The sequence below is a fragment of the Arvicola amphibius genome, chromosome 8 (assembly GCF_903992535.2).
Source record: "Arvicola amphibius chromosome 8, mArvAmp1.2, whole genome shotgun sequence".
NCBI lineage: Eukaryota > Metazoa > Chordata > Mammalia > Rodentia > Cricetidae > Arvicola > Arvicola amphibius.
Window position 1 is genome coordinate 27,854,625 of NC_052054.1, and position 25,360 is coordinate 27,879,984.

The following is a 25,360-nucleotide window of genomic DNA, read 5'->3' on the forward strand; positions in this document are numbered from 1 at the left end:
AACATTAAAGTTTGATGATATAGTTTATATTGCCCAAGATATTCCATTAAAAAGCATGTAATAAGTGCTACACAGCCAGATTTAGCTGTGGGCTTCCTTAGAGTTCTTATGGATGCTGGAGCCTTAGCTCAGAGACAGCCCATGTGCTTAGCCTTCCCACCCACACTTAGCATTCTCAGTGCCCTGGGTCCACTCTCCAAAGAAGAAAACAAGTCAGACATGGTTGCTCATGCTTGCAATCTTTTTCTTATATTTTATATATGTTGGTGTTTGACCTGCATGTTATTGTGAGGGAGTCAGATTCATTTATGAGCTACCGTGTAGGTGCTGGGAATTGAACCCAGGTCCTCTGGGAGATCAGCCAGTGCTTTTAACCACTGAGCCATTTCTCCAGGCCCTAGTGATCTTAACTCTTGGGAGACTGAGGCAAAAGGATTACCATAAGTTCGAGGTCACCTTGATCCACATGATGTTTGAGTCCAGCCTGGGCTACAGAGCCTGTTTCAAACAGCAGAAATGAAAGGGGAAAAAATATGGTATTGTATCTTATGTATCCTGCCTTTTGATAAAGTTGGTTAATTTTTTTTAAAGAGGGGGGCATCCTGGCCCATTGGATCCTAATCTTTGGTCTGTAGATGTCTGTATACAAACTTTTCTTCCCCTCCCCACTAACGAAATGGTGTACCGTAATTTAAAGATTATTTTCCAAAAATGACAACTTTTCCCTAAACCTTGCCTGATATTTTCTGCTTGGGAAGCGTTTGCCACTGCAGAATTAGGAAGAGGGAGACCCCCTTTGTTGGCAGTGTCCACAGTACAACATATGTGTGCTATGCAGTCAGTTGCATCACCCCCTTCAGTGAATAGATCTCTGGCCCCGGCTGCAGAAAAACAACACTTATCACATAGATGTCCCCCTTAGTCAAAGTCTACCTTCTCCTGCAGTCGGCAGTCGCTGTGTCTTAAGAATGCTTTCCCCATTTCCCTGCCTGCCTCCTTCCCCTAGCATTCTCATTCTTTCACTGAGACAGAAAACTAGGGGTGGGGGGGGGGATGCCACCGTGCTGCCAGTCCCATTCGTTCCGCCCTGCCCCCAGAAAAAGCCGATATTTTCAGGTTGACTGAAAGTTTAACTTTGGCTATTTTTTTTTTTTTTCAAGGAAATCCAGCGTGACGTGGCACGTGTTAGTGCCCTCTTACTTAACAAATTACATGTTTTCTTGACCTACGCTAAAAGCTGTACAAATACCCCTTGTATGGGTTTGCATTGTGCATGGGTTTCCGTGGTACAGCTCCGGACGTGTGCGTGGTGGGATTTGGAAGACTTTCTGCCCACAGTTGCTCTTCTTACCTCGCCACTCCTGAGAAGACACCCGCCCTTTGCGATGGCCTCCCTCGGTTGTCAAAAAACAGAGGCAAGGTTCCTATCAGCTTAGCTACCTTGGTTTGATTTTGTAAAATAGTTGCTCTTTTGTCATGACTGCAAGAGCTACTGATACTCCCAAGTTTCTCAACCATTTCTTCTAGACAGAAAGAATAAAAATGACCACAGAAGATACAGCCTAGCCTTTGAGTTTGAGGTGCTTCAAATTCTCCTTCAGGGGACAGTATATGTTAGAATGCGACTTGAATTGGTTTTATGCTGCCATTTTCCTTTCCTGAAGTGATGATGCTCCCTTTTGGGGGTTGGGGGGGTCACGTTGGATAGATGAGACTTTGGGGTCCTGAGGCAGACTCTCTCTGCCTGGTGACTGGCTGCTCTAAGCCTCCCTGTGCTTGCTTAGAGAACTTGGCTGGATGGACGTTGATTTTGCCCTGGGTAATGAATGTTGAAGTGGTCATGCCTGGGAATAAGTCCTTTCAGCTAAGCCTCCTCCCCACTAACATCCATTTCATTCTCTAAAGGGAATATATTCTACAGCCATAAATCTCTCTCCTTGCCTGCTTGCAACCCTGGCCCTTGTGTGACAAACTCACGGGTTTTTTATTTGAGTTGGGGCAGCTTAACCTGTTACACATTTCCCCTGTAGGTGATCTCACACAGCAGTCAAGGGCCATGAAGGCATTTTAAAGGCTCTGTCTGTGAAATAACCGTGGAATATTTTTGTCTGCCTCTCTGGAGCTCTCTATGACAGGTTCTCCTTCACGACAGATGACTGTCCACACATTGACCCTGCTCTATCTCCAATCAGCCTGCCTTCCATTCCCAGTGCAGGGCAACCAACCCCACATCCTTCCAGAAAACACGCTCTTTTTACTCGAAAAGGAAAAATGGCATAGCTGGTGACAGCCATGGAGAAAGTCGTTTGGGTCGGGTCAGCACGTTTGGAGAATTGAAAAACCGAGAGGGCAGGGCATTCAAGTATGGTTTGCCAGGCAAATACCACTGACCACCCTTCTGTTTTTTCCACTAGTGATGTTCCATTTCACTTGGTTGGCCCTTTAATTCCCTTCCCATTTTGTCAACATGGTGCATCTTCTTTAAAATGTCTTGTTGTTGCTGCTTTGTCTCCTTTGCCTTCATGTCTTTGTTTTCCTTCTTTTGCTTCTGCAACGTTCTACATGCAAAATGCTATGTTAATCCTGCAGTGGGTAAGAGCAAGCATGGTGGAGCATTCCTCCGTCCTATTTCTGCTTTTTGTGCAGTATAACACTGCAACCACTGGCAGTGGTTAGCGCTGTGTGCTGTGTGCTGTGCCTCTGTGGCCGGAGTACTAACACAAGAAGTCAGCAACACTTGAAGCTGAACTTATAATGTAGGTTTCTACATGGATAGGATTTCCCATCGCTCATCTAATTCTCCAGAGCATGCCAACACTGACGTTTGGGATCTGATAAGTTTTGGTTGTTGAAGGAGGGTCATCCAGTACATTTCAGGATAGTTGGTGCAATTCCTCCCTTGATTTCAGAAAGAAAAAAAAAAAGTCTCCTAATGTTGCCTACTATTCCTGTAGAGACGAAAGATCACCCACCTAAGATCCATGCATGGATATCAGCGCTGTCCTGTAGAATTTCCTGGGACAGTTCAGCATCCTGTCTCTAGTATGACAGCCACTAGTATCCCATAGCTACGACCCACTTGAAATTATCATATGTACTCACTCATAAGTGGTTTTTAAACATAAAGTAAAGAAAAACCAGTCTATAATTCACAATTCCAGAGAACCCAGACCACAATGAGGACCCTAAGAGAGACGTACATTGATCTAATCTATTTGGGAAGTAGAAAAAGACAAGATCTCCTGAGTAAATTGGGAGCATGGGGGACCTTGGGAGAGGGTAGAAAGAGAGAGGGGAGGAAGGGAGGAGAGTGAAGAAAATATATAGCCCAATAAAACAACTAAAAACAAAATTAAAAAAAAGATGTCAGCAATGTTCTGACATGCGAATAAGTACTGAAAAGGTAAAGACAGGATAAAAGCTGATACTCAGAACATCAGAAAGGTTGGCAGTGGCAATAGGAAATCATTCCTAGCAGATTCCTTGTTTGTAAATATATTTATTAGTAGACTAAGCTACCAAACATTCTATTGCGGACTAACGAAGAACATTATAATCTTTGTCTTCTTCCTCCTTCTCTTTTCTGAAGACAAGATGGTTTAACTATCTAGCCCAAGCTGATTTGAAACTCACTATGTATCTCGGGCTGCTCTCATTCTCTTTCATCAGACTCTTGAGTATAGGAATTACAGGTATGAACGAACCAAGCTTTGATTCTTGATTACCAAAGATATTTTCTGCATTGACTAGATGTGGTCTTTGTTTTCTGCCCTATGGATATAAAAGAATAAAGCAGTAAATGACAACAAATTACATGGTTAAGTTTTAGCTAAAAGTATTAAGAATGTAATGTATAGCCAGTCTTGGAAATAAACCCCAAACATATTTTTCTCTATATGAATAGTATCATTTCTCTCAAAGGTAGAGCAAGACACCTAGATGAAGCACACAGTGGTGCAGATCTCAATATGACTCTTCTGGACCCAGGCCCCCCAGTCATAGTGTGATGCACATGTCAGTGTCTGGTGATAGTCGATGCTCCCAGCTGTCAACTTGGCTCTACTCTTGGAACTCCAGCTTCGCAGGGAATTGAAGAGTCAGTCAAAGGGCACATTGTGTTCTGCTTGCTGCAGGAGCAGCTGCACTAATTTGGATTGTGACTTAGCTTGTCTTCCTGATTCTTCCTGAGCTCTGAACTGGGTTCTGTCAATCAGTGGTGTCTCACTATTCAAGCTTTGAAGTGGTGGTCATTCCCAGATTCTGAACTCATGTTGGAAATTAATTTTACTAAGTCATTTGGAAAGTGTGTAATTCTTCATACTTGGTATTGGTGACAGTCTCCATGGCCTCCTTCTGAAGACTTCTGGAAGGTATAGTTCACATCCAGTGTGTTTAACTTATGTACTAGTTGAAAAAAATGAGTGTTAACTTTGGATCCAAATGACCAACTTTGAGTCCTTATTTATAAAATCGGGATATATCTTATGTCTCTTTATAAAAAAAAGTGAACATGAAACAACTTTATAAACTTTTAAAATGGGATATGCAAATTAGTATAGATTATTACGACCTGTTAGAGAGTCAGAGGGGAGTCTTTGCTAAACCAATGACCAAATCAATATAATCAGCCAACAGCACAGCTCACATTCCACTGGTTCTAATTAAATGTTGTTTCAAGGAGCCATAGCTATCTAAAAATAACCACTTAAAAATTGGTTACGTTTGCTTTAGCAAAAAATATTAAGCCCCCATTAGTGTGAAGAGCCAATTGTTATAAATAATAACCATGATTTCTCAAAGAAACTAGTGAAAGTATTTTCTGAGCTAATAGAGGAGATGAACACACGTAGACAAAATTCTGACATATTTATGTGTAAGACTAGAACGAGTCATTGGGATGTGTCCCTATGTGGCTAAGTCCATACTCCATTCCCTATTTCTATGAAAAGTAAAATAAAGGAAGGGAAACATTAAGCTAAATTACCAATCTGAACAAGACATGTAGATTTTACAGTGACTTGGACCAAAACCCAAAAAGTCAAGTAACAGATTCTTGAATTATTAGATTCTTTTATTTAGGTATAGAAGGTAGATTTTTAAAAAAATTATTTTCTTTTTTAGTTATGCATGCTTGTGTGTGCATGTGTGTATGTGCTTATGAGTATGGATACCCTTGATGGCCAGAAGGGGGCACCAGAGCTCCGGGACTCTGAGTTGTAGGAGACTGTGAGCCACCCAACATGGTGGCTGGGAACCAAAGTCCAATCCTTAGCAAAAGCAGTGTGTGGTCTTCAACACCAAGACAGGGTAGAGATTTCATCTTTCAGTAAATTGTTATCTTCCTTTTTACTTGAAAAGATTGTTGTCATCTAGACTGTTGGCCAAACTTAGACATTCATTCATTTAGCATTTTTAATATAATCAAATAAATTTTAATGGAAAATATATAATTACATGGGGGCACTAATTACTATTTGAATCTATTTACAAGCATGGTAACTGTTATGCTTACTTTTAAAAAAGAAATGATGTATTTGCTTATACAAAGAATACTGAAAAAGACACCAATTGCTGTAATTATAATTCAGAGCCAGTCTGCAGAAATATGAAGTTTAGGGGACATTCGCGTTCCTTCCATGTAGCTATGGATAATAAGTTCTGACTAGTTTCTCAGAGGCTCAGAGAATCCTATATGCAGGGCTGTTACCTGGACTTCTTTCCATGTAGTACCCAGGTTGAGCTTCCATATTGGAACTGCCAATTCTTTTGATAGCCCTGTCTATTTCATTGTCGTTGGGCTATGTCTCTTAATCAAAGTCACTTCAAAGACCCCTAACAGATTGATTCACATGTGAATGCTACCCAAAATGTTTTCAAAAGGGGGAGGGGCTCTGGCCTTGCATCCCTTTGAACCCACTGCCGCTCACTTACCATTATTTACTTTGCACGGCCTATGGCTGAACCATGGAAATTGGAAAACAAACTGCTATTCAGAAAAGTCATGTCAAAGGTGACCGTGGAGCCAGCGAGCTGACTGTGGGACAGACATTCTCTCTGATCAGGAGGCCTCTTCTGCAGGGCTGCTGTCTCCACAGTTACATACCTGGCCATGGAAGCCTTTCGTTTATCTTGTCTACGTGGGAAGTCCTAGACGATGCCATCAATCTGAGAGATGAGAGAAATGCCCATTTGACACGCTAACAATAGTCAGGGGTAGCGGGGGGAGAAGAAGATAAAAAGAAAAGAAAATTAGCCAGCCCCTGAGCAAAGTTCTTTTGAAATGTACTGTGGTTATAGGGAAGGTTCAGCAGCCACTTTGTTTAGAAACAGACTTTGGGCCATGTCAGACACACAGTTAAGCAAGGATTTCCCTTAAGATCACGAAACAGGCACCTTTCAAAGGCTTGGTGAAGAGTGGGTCAGGAAACAACCACATTGCTGAGTTTTCTTAGTAGAGAAACAGATTCCCCAGGATTACAAAGAGCCAGCATGCATAACTGCCAAACAGTTATCAATGGGGAACGTAAATCCCATTGGTGATTCTCATGGCAGAATCAGTGAAGGGATATAAAATAGGCCAATTTGGGTGCTTTGTAGGTTCTGTGGACCCTGAACCAGAATAAATGGCATTTTTATTAGAGGGGTAAATGGGAAAATGTTAGCCTTGAACTCTTGAGAGATACATTTGAATATAGTTTAAGTTCGTTTCATTGTAAAAAAAATTTCTAAGAACCAGGATCAAATCATTTGTCTTTAAATACGCGTTTTATCTCTTGACGGCGTCTTGAGGATTTGCTGTGAGCAGTTTTCACAGAGCGCACAGGAACCCCTGAAAAGCACCCTCTTTCCACAGCAGCAACAGCAGCCTTTGACTTCAGGGTTTGGCTGATGGCTTCCTCTGTGACAAATACCACTCCTGTCATGTCACTAGAGTTGAGATGAAGATGAAACTTCTCTTATGGGAAGGTCCAAGGCTAAAGGTTTTGCTACCAACACCACAGCGCTCTCACTAGTTAGACTCAAGGGCGAGGTGCAGAGTCCCTCTGTTCACACCGAGTTTGCTCCGTGGGGGACAATCTGAGAAGAGAATCTGCAGCATGATGTTCAGATGTGAATGCTAGTGTGCCTTAGGTACCAGTTTCCTTTGCTATTCTATCTACAAAGCATCACAACTATACCAAGATGGTGATTCAAAGCATTGCAAAACAGTATTTACAAGTCTGATCAAATAAAAATACACGTTGAGAGCACAAATTCGAATATGCTCTGACACCGTTCAAACATGTGGAGAATGGACATGGATTTAAATAATAGTGTTTCAACCACCACTCTGATCTCAATGTAGCTGAAAGAAATATGTAAGCCAATGAGAACAAGAAGGTGTCTGCTCATTACATAGAAAACCACAATCAATCAAAACGCAGAACTGGGGAGCCAGGTCCCAATGGGCACATCTACAAAAACAACTTTGCCCTGAAGGTTTAGTACAAATCGCAGAAGAGGGAGTGGGAAGATTGTATGAGCCAGAGGATCAGGGACTTTGCTGTGAGGCTATGTCACAAGCTGCACAGACAATATCAGAAGCTACATCCATAAAGTCTCAATAATATGTCTGCCTAGATATGCCAGATTACACAGAAGGAAAACTATGAGGACTCAATCCTACTACACAAAGAACTGTAGGCAATTAAAGAATGCCCCAAGACAGAGAACTATCCTTTCCCAGGGAAGAGCACACCAACTGACTATTCAACGGTCAGCCTTTCAAGTATACATTTGAGCAACATTATACAGGTTATATTTAGGGTTGTAAACACACAGACACATATACATATATACGTAAGTGGTATATACATATATTTATACAATAGCACGTAATGAAAAAAGAGGTCACACATTTTAAAGAGAGCAAGAAGGGATACATGGGAAGGTTTGGAGGAAGGAGAGGGAGAAATAATGTGATTATATCATAATCTGAAAAAAAGCAAAAGGAAAAGATTAAAGGTGTCTACTAAGAGGTCCCGTGTTAAGTCCTATGATGATGATAGCAATCTCATGTCTTCTGCATGAGACTTCACCCCCTTTGAGGTGTTCCTACAGATTCTTTGCAAGATTATATATGGACAGCGCATCTTAGAAGCCACATTGTCTGCCCTCGGAGGTTCTCAACCTGTGGGTCACAAACCCTTTGGGGTTATTTACATTATGATTCACATCAGTAACAAAACTGCAGTTATGAAGGAGCAACAAAATAATTTTGTGGTGGTGGGCTCACCAAAACATGAGGCACTGTATCAAACAGTCTCAGCATGGGAAAGGTTGGGGACCACTTTGCTAAGACTATAGGAACTTCACATTGTGACCACACTCACAAAGGTTATGTCCCTCTATAAATGTCATATATGGACTAGAGAAAAGGGGGAGACATGCTATGTAGCTTTGAGACACATGAGCCGTCATACTAGATACCTTCTTGTAATTTACTGTCTATTCCTCATACACGGCCTCTCCCTAAAGAACAGTTTTCTAGAATATTCTTATTAGACCATGGATAATAGATAATAAATTTGAAAAATTTCCTTGTTATAATAATGTTATTCCCTAGAACCATAAGTAGCAGTGGCTGTGTGTCTTTTATAGCATTGTAAAAGCATTATAGACACAGCAAAAGCTTGAACTTTCCTTGGTGTTACTAAATCCATTAGATCCCATCAACCTGTGAACAAATACCACTGGTGAGGGTGTGTGGTTGATCGGATAGAGTTACTATTGGAACATAAAACTGAACCAAACAATATCATGGATATATACATATACATATACACACATACATATATACATATGTGTATATATATATATATATATATATATATATATATATACTTACTGAAGTAAGTATATTCCATCTCAGGTTTAATTTTCAATCTGCATTTCTGTAAAGCAAATCTCAACACTGAGCCGCAACTAACAACTGCTGGAGACAGTTGTTTCACAAAAAAACTGGTGCCTACAGCCCTACCACCCACAGTGGGACCAGTCTTATCAGAAAGAACTGGTAAGGATATCCGCCATAAGTGAGCATGCCCGCCATGCCAGAGCAATGCCGAGCACTCATCAAGGGATGATCATCTAAACCTCGCCTCGACTATGAGATGTGCACTGGTGCGGCTTCAGTGAGACGAGGAAACAAGGGCTTACAGAGCAGAATAAACGAGCTTGTTGCTGGTGCCGGAGCCTGCATTACTCGTGTGTTTTGTCCCTTCCTCTATACAATCTGTACCCTCTGGTGACCCAATAGATTTAGCAAAACAGCAGCACCCACAAAACTAAGGAGTCTCCATGTTGATCATCAAGGAGACTGATTCCATCGAAACCACAAAACAAGGCTTGAGCAAGTCTAGAACGGCTGAGGAAGTGGCTGCTAAAAGTCTGTTTTGATCCCCAACGATCACTTGATTGCTGCCTGTGCTGTTCTGTACGAATGGAGACCGATGGAAGCCTAAACAAATTAAACGTTTGCCTTGAAAACCGGCTCACATTATCTGTTTCTCCAGTATTAGGATAGAGTGACTTGATCAGACCCCTGGCAACTCCAGCACTGTGAATGGACAGGTAGGGGGATCTCAGTGTGCCTATTTACCCTATTCACTTCGGTGCCTTAAGCCCCGAGAGTGGTCTCTCCTACTGGCGATAGGTTTGTCTCTGACTGAATTAGCCTGGAGCTAATTTCTCCCTCTACGTGCTTTTGACCTTGCACGCGATAGAATGTAAGTCTGTTCCTCCTAGCAACAGGCGCAAGAATGGGAAAGAACACAGTTCCGTGGGCAGCAGGCGTGTGCGTGGTTGACAGATTTCATCAGACCCAGCACCCAGGAGCAGTTTCTGCAGGTGTTCACAACAAATCAGCTGAGCTCAGTTTCTCACATTCTACTCCTTGGTCCGTTTTCTCTCCCGAGTGCGTCGACTCTCCTCCCCGTCTTAAGAAAACGACCTGATAGCGAGCTCCCCTCTGCTACTGGAACCCGGATACTTTGTCTATTGTGTGTCATATTGAAGAGACCTGGCTGTGTGTGGTTAAAGGGCTTTTAATTGTGGCCATGTCTAGCTGCAGTCTCTAGCACACATCATAGGCATGCCCATTCTCTGAGACACACTGGTCCACATACTCAAATAATCAAGGAGGAGAGGGGGAAGGGGAAAGTGGCTGCATTTATCTGAGCTGCAGAAGCACTTGGCCAAATCAAGAGCTAGTGGTCCCAGCTGCAAACAGTATTGTTTAAAGAATGCAGCTTAATTCCCCAAAGAGGTCTAGAATTACACCAACGTACATTAAGACATTGGCATTTAAAAAGCTTTCTGTAACCTGATGCAAAAACACATGCCTTTAATCCCAGCACCCAGAAAGTAGAAGCAGGCCACTCTGGTCACAAAGCAAGTCCCAGGACAGCCAGGGCTACACAGAGAAATCCTGACTTGGGAAAAAAATCGTTTTGTACCAGAGTAAAATGAAGACTTGAAGTAGGAAGGAGACCATTTGGGTGACCGTCACGTTGTCGTCACTAATGAGCCAGATTACTTTAGCTGTATAAATGTTTGCATATCTGTGTGTATATATACATATTCATATACACATACATATATCCTGGAGATTAAACTCAGGGCCTTGGACATGCTAAGAACATAACCTATAACTGACTGACATCCCCACCCCTCACCCCACAGCCAAGCTACTACTTTGGCTACTACACATGGACAGTACCACTTAGAGAAAGACATGTATTGTAAAAAGAGGACATAGAATAGGGACAGGAGTATGTTAAGAAAGAGTTGAGGGAATCTAGAGGAGATAGATATAATCATAATACATACTATACATATATAAAATTCTCTAAAAATAAATTTAAATAAATATATACACACAATCTCTCAGCTATATGAAAAACACCAACTTCTGAGATTTTTGTAATCTGAATTTCTTTCTGTGTATAACAGCCACTGTTAATTTAACTACAGGGTGGGTTTGTGTAGAGTAATGATATGTATCAGCATTCATTTCTTCACTGATTTATTTTTTTGATTTCATCTATTATTATTGTGTGTGCATGTCTATCTGTGTAAATGAGCATCTGTATGATGTATGCGTATGAGTGTGGCCATACAGATGCCATGGAACACGGATAGAGACGAGAGCACAGCTTTGAGGAGCTGTCCCTTCCACTGTGGGATCTGGGTATGGAAGTCAGATCATCAGGGCTACGTGTTTTTAATCTGCTGAGCCATTTTATAGGCCCTGGCCCTTATTTCTGTTTTTAAATAGTGTACATTAATAAAATTAATTCATCAAAATGAGTGTGCTTTATAAGGCCTTTGTCTTTTTAAGCTTTAAGAATAAGATATTGCCGTGAGTCTTACTACAGGCAACTTTTATCTAGGCAAACTTCTGTTTTGAGATTGATGCATGGACTCCCCAGGCCCCTCAGTGAATAGACAGTTAAGGTTATTGTCACCATCAGCTAACGAGCACTCACTCCCACAGAAAGGGGCAGAGTCTCTTTTTGTCTTTAAAAGGGAGACTCATGAAGATGCCATTTAACTTCATCCCTATCATTGTCAGTAACTATATGTATTAACTCACCATGAAAGGAAAAACAAAACACTTCACATAATAAGTTGCTAAACTTTCCAACAATATACAGCAAAACAAGGATGCTATTTTTTAAGATTTACTTCTAATTTAACGTTTGATAATTTCATACATAAATGCTGCATCTATACCAATCTTCCCCCCTCCCACTCTGACACCTCCCTGGTACCCTCTGACCCCTTAATTTATGACCTCTTCTTCTTTAGTTATTATTGGTACACACACCCACCGACCCACCCGCATACGTGTATACACAACCTATTTGGTCCATTAGTATTGCTTGTATGTACATGTGTCCAGGGATGACGACTTGAGAGTGGAAAGCCTCTGTTCATTATCTGTATACGGGGGTTATTCTGCTCAGCACATGTAAATTGCACATAAAGTAGCATCCCCATTTGCACAGGGAGCTGTTTTCTCCCCTATTCCTCAAGGATAGCTAAACAGCCTGGGAGCCTGACGGGATACATAGAGACGTTTGCTCTTTACCTCTAACTTCTCATAGGAATCCATGATTCACATCACTGAAACTAAAGTGGAGTCTGCCTTTGCCAAGCCTGCTGATGTTTTGATGACCTCTGCCCCAACAGCCACTCTCCAGTCACTTCTGTTTTCTTGCTCCTCTGTGTCCTCCCCCGCCCCCACAAAGTAGGCCACAGACCGAGGCTGGGAACGATTTGGCAAAGAATGACCCTCTTCGGTGGGATATCCCAGAGGTGACCGAGACTGAGACCATAGGCATCCCTAGGATGCTGACCCGACCCTGGGAACTCTGGAAGTTGACACAGGGGTCGGGAACTGATGTCCCTCGGATGCCTGCAGTGCTGTTATGTGACCCCGTCCCACTGGGCGGCTGTCAACATCACAGCGGACTGGCGTTTTGACTAGAAACCTGCCTTATTGTGAGAGATTGCACTGGGGTGAAAGGAATATTTTCATAAAAAGATCTGCGAGAGGGTTGCTTGGGAAATTACGGGGCACTCGGTTTGTGTGCTCCAGGTTTTTACCCATCGGATTGATTTCCTCACCTCTCTAAAGATCAGGATCAAAACCTAAATTTTTTTCTGATGTAGACAAAAGGGGCGTCCCATGTAATTCATTTCACACCCATTTTCCCCCCTGTAAAACGCAAAGTTGTCGAGGCCATTTTGGCATAGTTAGTGTTCCTTTGCCGCGTTACAAGAGAAGAACCTTCTCTGTCTGTGTTTGGCATGATGCATTAGCCTCCATGAACAAGAAGGTGACGTATCTAAAGAAAAGAAATTAAGTCTTGGGATCCACTTTGGTTGATTTCTTTTCTACTCTGCCAGGTTATGTTATCTGGCTTCTTCTAACTCAGATACAAATGTTGCATGTGTGTACATGTGGTGTGTGTGTGTGTGTGTGTGTGTGTGTGTGTGTGTTTCCAGCCTTCTTTGGCGATTCAGAAGAGAAAGGACACATGCCCTAAGAATGGAGAATGTCCTTTGGATCTACTTGGTTACCTGTTATGTTTCCAGGTGAACAATTGTTTGTCTATTGACGTGTTTAACACCACAAACACAGCATGGGGACTTACTTATGGCTCTCTTTTTCTTGTAGAAACTCCAGGAAGGATTTATGGAGTTGGCATTCCCAATGAGGGTCAAGGACATAACCTGCTTCTGAGGTATTTCAAGGGGAAAAAGTAGAGCATAGGACAGTGTAGTAATGGAGCTGTGGGCTGCGTTCCTGCTGCCCTGCTCCCGGCCACCGGCTAGCTTAGCCCCAGAAATAACAACACACACACTGCATTCATTTAAACACTGCCTGGCCCATTAGTTCCAGCCTCTTACTCAAATCTTGATTAACCCATATCTATAATCTGTGTAGCACCACGAAGTGGTGCCTTACCAGGAAGATTCTAGCGTACGTCCATCTTGGGCTGGAGCTTCATCGCGTCTGGCTCCCTGAGGAGAGGCACGACATCTGTCTCACTTAGGAGAGTCATGGCATCTGACTGAGCCATCTTCCTCACTTCCTTCTTCCTATTCTGTCTACTCCACCCACCTAAGGGCTGGCCAAGGCAGTTTCTTTATTAGCCAATGAGAATCCTCCATCAGGACAGATGGATCAATTATGAAAAGCAAAACGATTTACCTAAGACCCCAGGTCATCTCCATTCTGTCTAGGACACTCAGATGCCCCTAGGGAGGATGCTACTCCATCTCCCAGGTCCTACCGATGAACATCACTCTCACAGTTCAGGTTTTTCCAAGCCCCACCTACCTGTTTAACTAGCCTCACTCACCCCTGTAATTGGCAGTCTAGTCTCTGATCAGTTCCCACAGTAGAAAGGCTTTAATGCCTACCTTACAAAGTTAGTCTTGGCCAGAAGTTTGAGGGGTCTCAAGAAATAAGTTTGTAATAAAGCTAGAAACATGGACAAGATAAAAATCTACACAGCCATGATTGTGCGCACCTCAGTTTCAGCCCAAGGCTGGAGCAGGAGAGGACAAGTTCAAGGCTGGCCCTGCTCACATAGGCAGCCCCTGTCTTAACACAACTCCCCTAATGGAAATCTGACCCCTTTATTGAAACTCAGACTAAATAAATACATATGCAAAAGACATCTTTTATTGGTAATAAGGAAAATCACAGCTAAAATATTATACACATGCATTAATAGATTGTTCCACATTATTATTACTGTGCCTGTTTAAAAACATAAGCACGAATTCATTTAACAATCATATTAACTTAGCAAAATTAACAGCTGGCTTAAACTGTCTTTTAAAATAGCAGTAAACACTCGATTATCTTGCCGTTTCTTCACGTAGTTACGTTCTTGAATCAACAATGAATCATCAGATATGACAGTATCACTTCTTGGTACCCTCTCAAAAGAATTAAAATCGGCTTATTATAAATACCTGCAAATCCATGTTTATTGCTGCTCTAGTCACCAGAGCCAGGTTGGAGAGTCATCCTAAGTATCTGTCAATGAACAAAATGGGAAGGAAAATGTAGGCCTTATACACAACAAAGTTTTGTTCAGATATAACAAAAAAGAAAATAATGTCTGCTGTCTGCATGAAAGTAGACAGAACCAGAGGTTGTCATGTTTAGCAAGACAAGCCAAATTTTTAAAAAAGACACCACTTGTTTTCTCTTGTAAACACAATTTAGAGGAAGGAAAAAAATAACATAAATATAAACAGAGAGCTCCTGAGAACATGGAAAGGGGTGCAGAGGAAGGAGAAAAAGGAAGAAGAAAAGATGACGACAGAGTAGACAGAATCATTTATTTGTGTGTGAAATGTCACCATGGAATCACTTCCCTGGTACAGATAACATGTACTAATAACAGTTTAGAGATTGCTCTATTGGGGATTTGTGTGGAGATGGCAGCTCTCCACATGTGAAGTCCCGTCAGCAAAGACAATATGGAAATAACACCCATGAAAGAAACACAGCTCCTCCTCCTCCCAGCTTCACCGGGATTCTCTTAACATCTTTAATGTTCCTGTGTGATGGTCCTCAAAAACTAGTCAAGACAGCAAAGCAGTCTCAAGCAGTGCACAGAATCTATCAATGAAAGAAAATAAAATAACATAATATAATAAAATAATATAAATAAAATAATAAAATAAATAAAATATAAGAAAATAAAAGATCATAGCCAGAAATCAGGCTATGAAATGAGAAGTGGTTAATATAAACAAATATGATATTAGCTTTAGAAACAAGAATGTTCAATGTGCTTGCCTGAACATAACATAAAAACAAACATTCAATTCAAAATACAGTTTCTCTGGTCTGCAGAAGACTAAAATATCAGCATAAAGGAACATTGTCTTAGTAAAATATTTTTTTCTTGACCTTAAAGGATATATGACTATGTGGACATTGGAAGCATGCATTTTCTTATCTAATTCATTTGGCTAGCACGTAGACTGAAGCAAAACAGATGAACAAGGAGCTAAATAAAATAATAAAATATGTGGGGAGCTTTCAAAAATAGTAGATCTTTTTTATTCTCTTTCTTTTCTTTGCTTCTTGAATGATGTCAACTCACAAAGGCTCGGCAGGCTTTCCTCAATGGATGCTCAGCCAGGGACCAGGCTGCTCTGAGGCCTCCAGTCCTGGGAGGGCTCCACACTTTTCCAACCCCACAGCACCCCCACCTTGTTTCCCAGTAGAGTGTGCTCTCAAGTGTGACCCCAGCCCGCTTTGCCCTCAGAGCTGGACAAAAGTGCTAAGCGCCCAGTTTCGAACTGAGCCACTCCATAAAACAGACACACGGGTCTTTAAAAGCAAGGTGACACAAAACCTATACACACAAAATGCACTTGGGATCAATGGCTTTGCTCACATAATGATATATCAAAAAGGTGAGGAATTATTCCTGGATGAATATACTCATATCCTCTATGTCTAGAATTCAGTGAGATGCCCAATTTATCTGACCAAAAAAAAAATCACAAATAAAATTCTCATTAGCTAATGAAAAGGAAATATATCAGAATATAAAAAGCAAAAACTTGGAGAACACTCCATGTGAATTATGGTCTCTCCCCACCCCTACCCTGTACTGGTGCAGAGACTCACAGGCCTTCATCCTCTGGGTATTAGATATGTAGACAGTATTTTGCAGCAGCATTTTCTATTATTCCAATTCCTAGTACAGAACTGGCAGACAAAGGGTCTAAACTCAGCTTAGAAACCCTGGAAAAGCGTCACATCACTATCCATGAGGAAAGCCTGCAGTTTACAATTGCAGTCTTTTATAAGACAGTAAGACCATAGTCAGCTTGATCCATAGCATATAGCTTTTGGCTTCTTGCCTGATAACACAATAGCGCATGAGTTAGAGTTGAATGAGTTGCCCATTTTTCTTAGCGTTGTTTACATGAATCAGAAGATGTGCCAGGATTTAAGGATGCAGCTACTTCAGGAGGATGAGCTTTCTTACTCTACCTGAGTCTACTAAGTGGGCATCACTTCTAAAATTGGAACCAATGATGCCACTTTGAGGACAGTAACCTCACCACCAAAAATATCAACTTCTACCGGTCAGCTGCTTACCAGCCTTCCTGGGGCCCCAAAAAACTCCTCTGGATCGGTCAAGGCTTTGGCTAACTGCCCACTCAGCAGGCAGACTGCAGGTTCTATCGACCCGCCCAGCACATTGCCCTGCTAAAGGTGGCAAGCAGTACGGCGCCTGGTGTCCTTGGTTGGAGTTGCGCGAAAACGTGTCATTCTGGCTTTGCCCGACTTCAGCCTGGGGAGGAACAAATCGCTTCCAGAAGGCCTTGCATATGATTATGCAGAGCCAATGAGCAACGTTGGACAAAGCAGTGGTTGCCAACAGAGCAGATGTGTCTGAAGTCTGCATCGGTTCATCTGGTGACCTCCTGAAATCAGGGGAAGATTTATATGGCTAATTATAGACTTCTCCCCTAATTTAGTTGTCCCTCTCTTCATTAAAAAAAGAATGGAGATGCAGTCAGAGTTTAAAAAGCCAATGTTACTTTAGAAAGGATGTCATCATTTTTAGGGGGTTGCAGACCACAGTTTAGATTCTGTTGAGGTAATCAGATGAATATATATGCACAAGCTGCTCTTTACAGCAATATGCCAATTATGGAGTTCAGAACAATTCTAAAATTGTACTTTGATTGGAGTTTGATGCTCACTGTGACTTAAAGGTTGAAAAATACGCTAGAGCTGACTAGGCATCGGTGCCGTCACTGCATACTTGTTATTGAGACGAGAGACTATGGGAGAAATTAAAGGATGACCCAAGCCATACTACAGTGATTTCTTGTTGGGAGTGATTTCTTCTTGCTGTGACAAAATATCTTACAGTAGAAACTTGAGAAATCACTCAAGGGCAGACCCCATGCCCAGCAGTAGATGCCCGACACAAAACAAACTCAGTGCCACTTATTAAAGTTCTTTATACCGTATTATTTTGTTAGAGCTAAAGAAAAAAAAGAAAAATGAAAACAAACACCTTATGGGTCTTTTTCATATTTATATTGTCATACCTCCAACACACAACAGCAAAGGATAAGCATTATCGTTCGAAAAAGGAGGAATGGAAGCATAACAGGGAGACATTGGGCTGAAGCAAGATGGAAACCCAGCACAGCCAACACAACACCTCACAATTCCGCGTTCAGCATCCGGGGCTCATAACAGATTAACTTGAAAGTCTCTTCCCCTCCAGTCCTTCTGCCTAATGCACATAGTCTCTCTCGGGAGGTTCCACTCCATGCCTGCAGCTTACCTGCAGGACTAAATCCCACAGTCCTAACATTTCCAACGCCTTACAGTCTCCATTGCAACTTGGGCTTTACTTTCATAGCTCCATGCACGGCATTTTAGGATCTTCTTGTAAGAAATCCCATCCTGCCACACATTGTTCAGCCCCAGCAGCTTTCTGAAACTTTGGGGGCAAGCCTCTATGAGTCCGTAACTCTTAAATTTTTCAGGTCTGCAAAAGCAGTACCATATAGATGATGTTGTTAAGTTCCACTTCCCATCTTAGGAGAAGGCCTCATCCCCTTCTGCCATGGCTGCAGGGACCTCTGTGTGCCTTGACAAACTAAACCTGGGAGGGCACTTTGCACTCCGTTGTTTTAAAATATAGACCCTTACAGCGGCATTCTCAGGTCAAGCTCTCTCCTTCCAAATAAATAACCTTTTCATGAGTTGAAGCTTTTTGATGTGGGTTTGTGCCATGGTGGCACATTTCCTATAGCCCCTGTGAAGAGTGAACCATTTCTCTTTAATTGTTCTGATCTGTTTAACAGTGGTAGCTGCTTTCTCCTGCTCTGTGTGCAACTTTAAGCTTATCTTACTAGATTTCACGTTATCATTCTGCTCTCTCTTACTGTATAGGTGACTAAGAGCAAGAAGCAATAACTGTGCCACAGCTTGGATGTTACAAGCTGCTCTGAAATTCCTCCCACCAAAATTATTAGTCTGCAATCTTTGAGTCTCCCCACCCAAGTCTTCAGAACAGAAGAAGAAAGCAGCTAGACTTTCTTGCAATGATGCAATGTGAACAGCCACAAACCTAGTTCCCCCAAAGAGTCCTTGTTCCCTCTTACACCATTTGAACACAACATTGGTTTTCTTTCTGTGGGCATCACAGTCTTCCACATTCTCACCTAAATGGCCCACTAAGTTCTGCTTACAGCATTCTGAGGGTTGTCCCACCCAGAGATACAAATACTTACCGTAAGTTGGCCTCAGAAGCCTCCAAACTCACAAAGGTCAGCACAGAAATGAGCCCACGCTTGGTACCAGTTTCCCATATTAGTTACTTTTATTACGGATGTGACTCAGAATGTGACAAAACAAAACAGGACAAAAATCCCTGAGGAATCAAGGTATCATTTGGTTCACGGTTCACCAGTAAGGTCTGTCGTGACGGAGAAGGCACAGCGAAAGGAACATAGTGAGGTAGGTCAGGTCTCTTCCACAGTCAAGAACCAGATAGGAGTGAATGCTGCCATTATATTTGCTTTCTTCTATTTGTTCAGCCTGGAACCCTAACCCATGAGATGGTGACCCCACAATTCCTAATTAATCCTCTTAGGAACCAGCTTCTCAGATGCACCTTTGAGTTTGCCTCCTGGGAGAATCTAAATTTCTAACAAGTTAACGGTTAAGTCATTGCTCATGTATTTGTGGACATTGTTTAAACCAGGGAGATTTTCTGTGTAAACAGGAAAAGGAGCAAACCCACAAAGCTTTTTAAAATTCCGCGGGGCAAAGGATGGACTTGTTTTTCTGTCAGTTCATTGGTTGGCCTGTGGAACTGCTTTATATAGGTTCGGATTTCCATATGTGTTTCTGTCATGCCCATCAACATCAGAACCATGCCTTGTCTCTTTGCCTTGAACAGTGAAAGCCTAGGTTGCCTGTTTCTTAAATAAAATTAGCCACAGGAGACGCACCTCCACCAAAAAAGAGCATAATTTACTTTTAGATAATGAATTTGTTATTGCATTAGAAACAAAAACAATCCCTAAGTTGGCACTAAACATACACCCCTATATTTGGGATTGGAGGGGCTGCTCCAAATCTATAGATAGAGTATGGTTTTAGATATAAGAGCAGGAGGGCCATGTTGCATCAGAATCTTTTTTCGGGATTGTAGTAGAGATTGCATTTTTAACATTGGAGATGCGTTAAGGGGATTTTAATTTTTTTTAACACAAAGCCAATAGCCAAGTAATAGAAGAACTCTTTTATTTTAGAACTTACATTATTTGACATGATCAATATTACTTCAAAGTTCAACTGGGTTTTGACTTGAAAAAAATCTGCTGTCTTTTGAATTCTTGTCAGCCTTAGGTGTTTTCTGTAAAGGAACTACTGTCATTAGCCTAGTGAAGCTGTGGGCCACTGTGTATAGTCACAACCTGGACTCTGATCTAAAACATGAATCAAAATGTCTGCATGGAGATGGCGAGAAACCAATCATTTTCCAGTCCCAGGAGAATTTGTTGTCAAGGACTTGACTGTGTACGAAAGGAATGTTGTCTTGTTTCAGAACCAAAATTTCGCGACAAGTCAGAGCATGAGCTGCCTGAAAGGAGAGGGCTTTTTGTGTTTTTCTCACAACCACGCTCAGACACAGCTTTCCTTTCTGCTAATTAAGCTGTTTTAAAGGAAACTGGTCAAACAGTGACATCCTAGTGGGGAGCTTTGGTGTCAATTGCGTGATATTGAAAGCAGGATACTTCGAAGACGACTTCGACTATTGTGCTTTCTGGCTGAATATTTTCTACTTGGTCAATGCTGCCAGAGTGACCCCGTACAATTGGGAGAATTCAAAGCCACTGACCTCAGAAGACGCCATTAAGAAGGCGGTCACAGAATAGGATTTCATGGTCAGAAGCCCAGCTCACTCTCTCCTACCAAGTCCTGAAGCTTACAATATTCTGAATGTGTGTTTGCTCCCTGTCATTAGCATACGGCTAAAACAGCTAAGTTTAAAGAAGAGCACGGCCATTAGGAGTTTCTAATATAAAAGTCACTTTCTTGTTCATAAGAGAGCTTGTTGAGAAACAAATCCAGCTCCTAGATGAATGCTGCCCAGTATCTAGAACACATTTCTCTTAGTCAAATATACAGTAAAAAAAATAATGGTTTGTCCCACTCTGAAATGTTATTGAAATAACATTGACACCTATTACCCTTCAAAGCCAATGATGGACATAAAGCTAGTGTTCTGACACTTCTCCAAGATGAAGCAAAAAAACAAAAATAACAAGGAAATTTTCTACAAATAATTGCAAGATTGTTGAAAATGTTTTCCTTTTGTGCTTATTATTTTAAACCCCAGCATAGCAGACCAAGCAGTGAAGGCAGAAATGAGTGCTTCAAAGTCTGAAAATCTTTATGAGGGTATTTTTTGTATTAATTGAAAAATAATTCATTATTTATGGCCAAGGAGCATGGTGTTTTCATAATCAGTGCCATTCTGGAGTTAATGACAATGAAAACCGTGTGTTCTGGAGTCTTCTTGTAGGAACCAGACCCTGGGGGTTTTGATAGGACAACAGAAACTGGAGAAGTAGTTAAAAACAGAAGGAACAATGATTGAGCTGTTACCTTCCATCTATTCTTCAACTAGATGGTCCACAGTTACATCCATATTTTTGTGGAGAAGGTCTTAAGCTTTCTTTTGATTCTTATATATCAAACTCATCCCTCCTTCCAACAAGCACCACACAGAAATGGACCAACGGCTAACAGTGATGAAGACCCACCCTTACCAGGTGTCTCAGATTTAAAGGAAAGTTGCTGACAGCAGATTGTCTTATAGTTATTCATAATTAAGGGGAAAGCGGCAAAACCTAAGTTGCCTAGGCTCACTTTTCTACTCCTTCACTTCTTGCTGTGTGGGCGTAAGCGTGTGCCTCAGTTTCCAAGCCAATGAGAGGAGGCCAAAATGAGAATGGAGCTCATGGGAATTATTAATATTAATGAGTTCTGCATGGCTTGCAAGAATCATGCTCCCCTGCCACGCCCCATGTGTGTGTGTGTGTGTGTGTGTGTGTGTGTGTGTACACGAGTACATAAATATAACCTGTTCTGTCTGTTTTTGTTTTTTTTAATGTATACATGACTTCAGGGATTTTTCTTTGGGTAACTAATTTGAGAGATAAATGCAATAATAATAATAATAATAATAATAATAAAAGAAAAAGAGACCATCATTTTGAGAGAGGACAAAGAGGAATCATGGGGGGCTGGAGAGAGGTGATGTGGGAAGAGTTGGAGGGAGGAAAGGAAAGGGAAGGAAAATCATGCAGTTATTGTTATAGAATAGTCTTTTATACATTGGTGTGTTACTGTCATTAGTTTAATAAAGAGCTAATGGCCAACAGCTAAGCAGGAAGAGGTTAGGCAGGACTTGCGAACATAAAGACAGAAAGCGTGCGGATGAAGACAGGCAGACTCACCAGGATTCAGAGAGAAGCAAGATAAACATCCTGTACTGAAAAAGGTGCCGAGCCACATGGTAGTATGTGGATAAGAAATATGGGTTAACTTAAGTTATAAAAGCTAGTTAGAAACAAGTTTGAGCTATGGGCAGGTCATTTATAATTAATAATAAGTCTTTGTGTGGTTATTTGGGAGCTATCTGGTGGGACATAAAATTCCACCTATAATTTATATTTTACCTTCAAAAATAGATTTTTTAAAAAGAAAATTTTAAAGAAGAATCATGCCTTAAGAGCTACCAGTGGTGACAATGTGCCAGATATGCTTCACACACAATTTTTTTTTTGAGACAGGCTTTCTCTGTGTAGCCCTGGCTCTCTTAGAACTCACTCTGTAAGACCAGGCTGACCTTGAACTCAGAGATCCGCCTGCTTTTGCCTCCCAAGTGCTGGGAGTAAAGGTGTGTGCTACCATGCCCAGTTCACATTTTTATTACTCTTAAACTTTACAAAACCACAGAGCTAGATCTCTCTCTTGAAAGGCCTAGGAACCTAATGTTCACGGATCTTGTGAATTCTTCTACTGCCACAGATCTCTGACTGTAGCTCAGTTTGTCTGACTTTAAAGACTGTATCATTCATCATACCTTTCTCAAATAGAGACCAGGATAGATAATTTTGTCTGATCACCATCATACACTAAAACAGAAAGAGGAAATAAATTCTCAAGTTCTACCTTTACCAATCAGCTCTGTTCCCATGATTATAGATTATCCTTTATGTGATAAATACAGAAAAGGAATCAGGATCAGAAAGATCTCCAATTTTACCTTCTAAGGACCAGTCTCCTGCTACTACCCAGTTTCCTCTAGGAGACTAAACTAAGAGATGCCACCCAGTAGGAAACCCGAGAGGCAGTCTGCAGAGCTCAGCCTTCAGGGACATAGCAAAAGACAGGAAGGTATGTGGGTCTGCAGCGTGTGGGAACAAGCAAAAAGTAGCCAGACACCTGCTTTTACCCCTAAATGAGGTCATGGAAGCTCCTTTTCCTTAGCAGCGAGAGGCCTTGTTGGAAAGAACAATAGGATGTTCTAGACAATTGAATATTTATCTACAAAAAACAAGTCACTTAAATGAAATGTTTAAATTGTTGAAACAGTTTATTAAACCATTGAAACACGATCTATATTTTTTCCTACTGATCAGTCCCTTGTAATGAATTAGGTCATTTATTTAAAGAAATGAAGAAGCTCTATTCCATTACTATAATGAGAGGGAATGTGCAAATCATCCCATCATTTAGTACCCTGCATTTCCTGGGTAGTTGAAGGGACTTAAAGGTGAAGATGACATAAATGTATTGATTGAGACAGAATAGTTCAGAAGATCACACTGTAAGAAAATAAGCTTTTTTATGGTCAATAATATTACACATGCACACACAACACACACATATACACACACAGGAAGAGATAGATAAATAGATATAGATAGATAGATAGATAGATAGATAGATAGATAGATAGATAGATAATAGATAGAGAGATAGATAGAGAGAGAAAGAGATAGATAGATAGATAGGTAAATAGATAGATAAATGATAGAATAATGTTATGCTTTGAAATACATTGTGAAGTTGTTGAACACAACTTACTAACATATATATCTGCTGAACACATCTCTATCTATTTATTTATGTTTGTGATGAGAATCCTAATAACCTATTACTTTTGTGCCTGGAGAGATGGCTCAGAGGTTAAGAGCTATTACCACTCTTCCAGAGGACCCAGGTTTGGTTCCTGGCACCTATACTGCGGCTCGCAACTGTAGGTAACTCCAGTTTCAAGGAATCCAACGGCTTCTTATGGCTTCTGCAGGCACCAGGCACACATGTGGTACAAAGACATACATGGTGCATAGGCAACACACATACATAAAATAAAAAGATGACTAAGCAGTTTTTTAAAAACTGCAAAAATGAAACGGAAAACTTAAAAAAGTCTAGTCTCTTAGGCATTTTCGAGCATACATTGCATCGCTGCTGCCTGTTATAATACTGTACAATAAATCCCCCGGCCCCACTGTCTAAATGAGATCTTGTATCCTGAACCCACACATTCCCAACCCCCCTATATCTTAAACAATAACTGGGTGCTTCTATTTAACATCTAATCGCGAAGTATAGTGTTAAATCCTTGGTTGCTTTAAATGAAAGAAAATCCTGGCTTATTTTAAAAGTGAAATACTTTTTGAAATAATACAATTGGCCAGTTCCTCTGTAAACCATGGTAGAAAAAATCCTCCATAGGTTTCTCTCAAACAGTGAATGAAGTAGACTCAATTAGCCAAAACTCATTTAAACTCCACACTGTCTAGATTTCTGCTGCAGTCTCCTCCAAGACGCTCCTTATGTATCGTGTGAGACAGGCCTCTGTTCAGCTCCCTGACTTCTTTTGTCCATAAGATTATCTTGCATTATTGCTTGAGAATTTATACATGCATGCAATGTATTTCAATCAAGTCTATTTCCATCCCACCCTACCTCCACTCCTCCCCTCTCCCACCAACAGTTTTCCCTCTCAAGATTGTGTGCACTTTTTAAAGCCCAGTGAATACACTCAGTGCCTGAGCTTGGGTGTAATGCTCCTTTATGCGGTGGCCTCCAAGCCTTACCAAGAAGACTCAGGTAGCCAGGTACTTTGCTTTGTGTACAGACAGCCTTTGTTTCCACGGGCCCTCTCTGTGAATATCCCAAATATGCAAATGCAATTTATAATCTTTCTTCTAGCCTTAATTTCTTAAATTTATCTCAATAAAATTTCTTTCATCAATGTCATGGCACCATTTTTCCAAGCTGTCTCATGACCCTTAACACTTTCACCAAGAGTGTCTGATGACAGACACACAGACAGACAGACAGACAGACAGTGTTGTCTCCCCCTTGTCATAAAAAGCATTATTCGAAGATAGAGGTTGTATCTCATTTTCATTGCACATTCATATAAGATAGAAAAAAGGTAGCTGTTAAGAATATGGCTGAAAAATTTATAAGACAGAGAAATATATTTCTAACAAACCTATTTTGGAGGGGCATATATGTTTTCTAACCATGGGTAAAGTGTTTTGGAGTTTTAACAGTCTGACTACCACCATGATTTTTGCTCCTTTGTCCCTTTCCTTTTTTTTTCCCAGACAGAGTCTGAGTTAAATACTAAAATTCTGTTGCAGGCAATGATGGCATCCCTTTATCCACACACTGACAACAACAATCTTCCCAGGGAAGCCA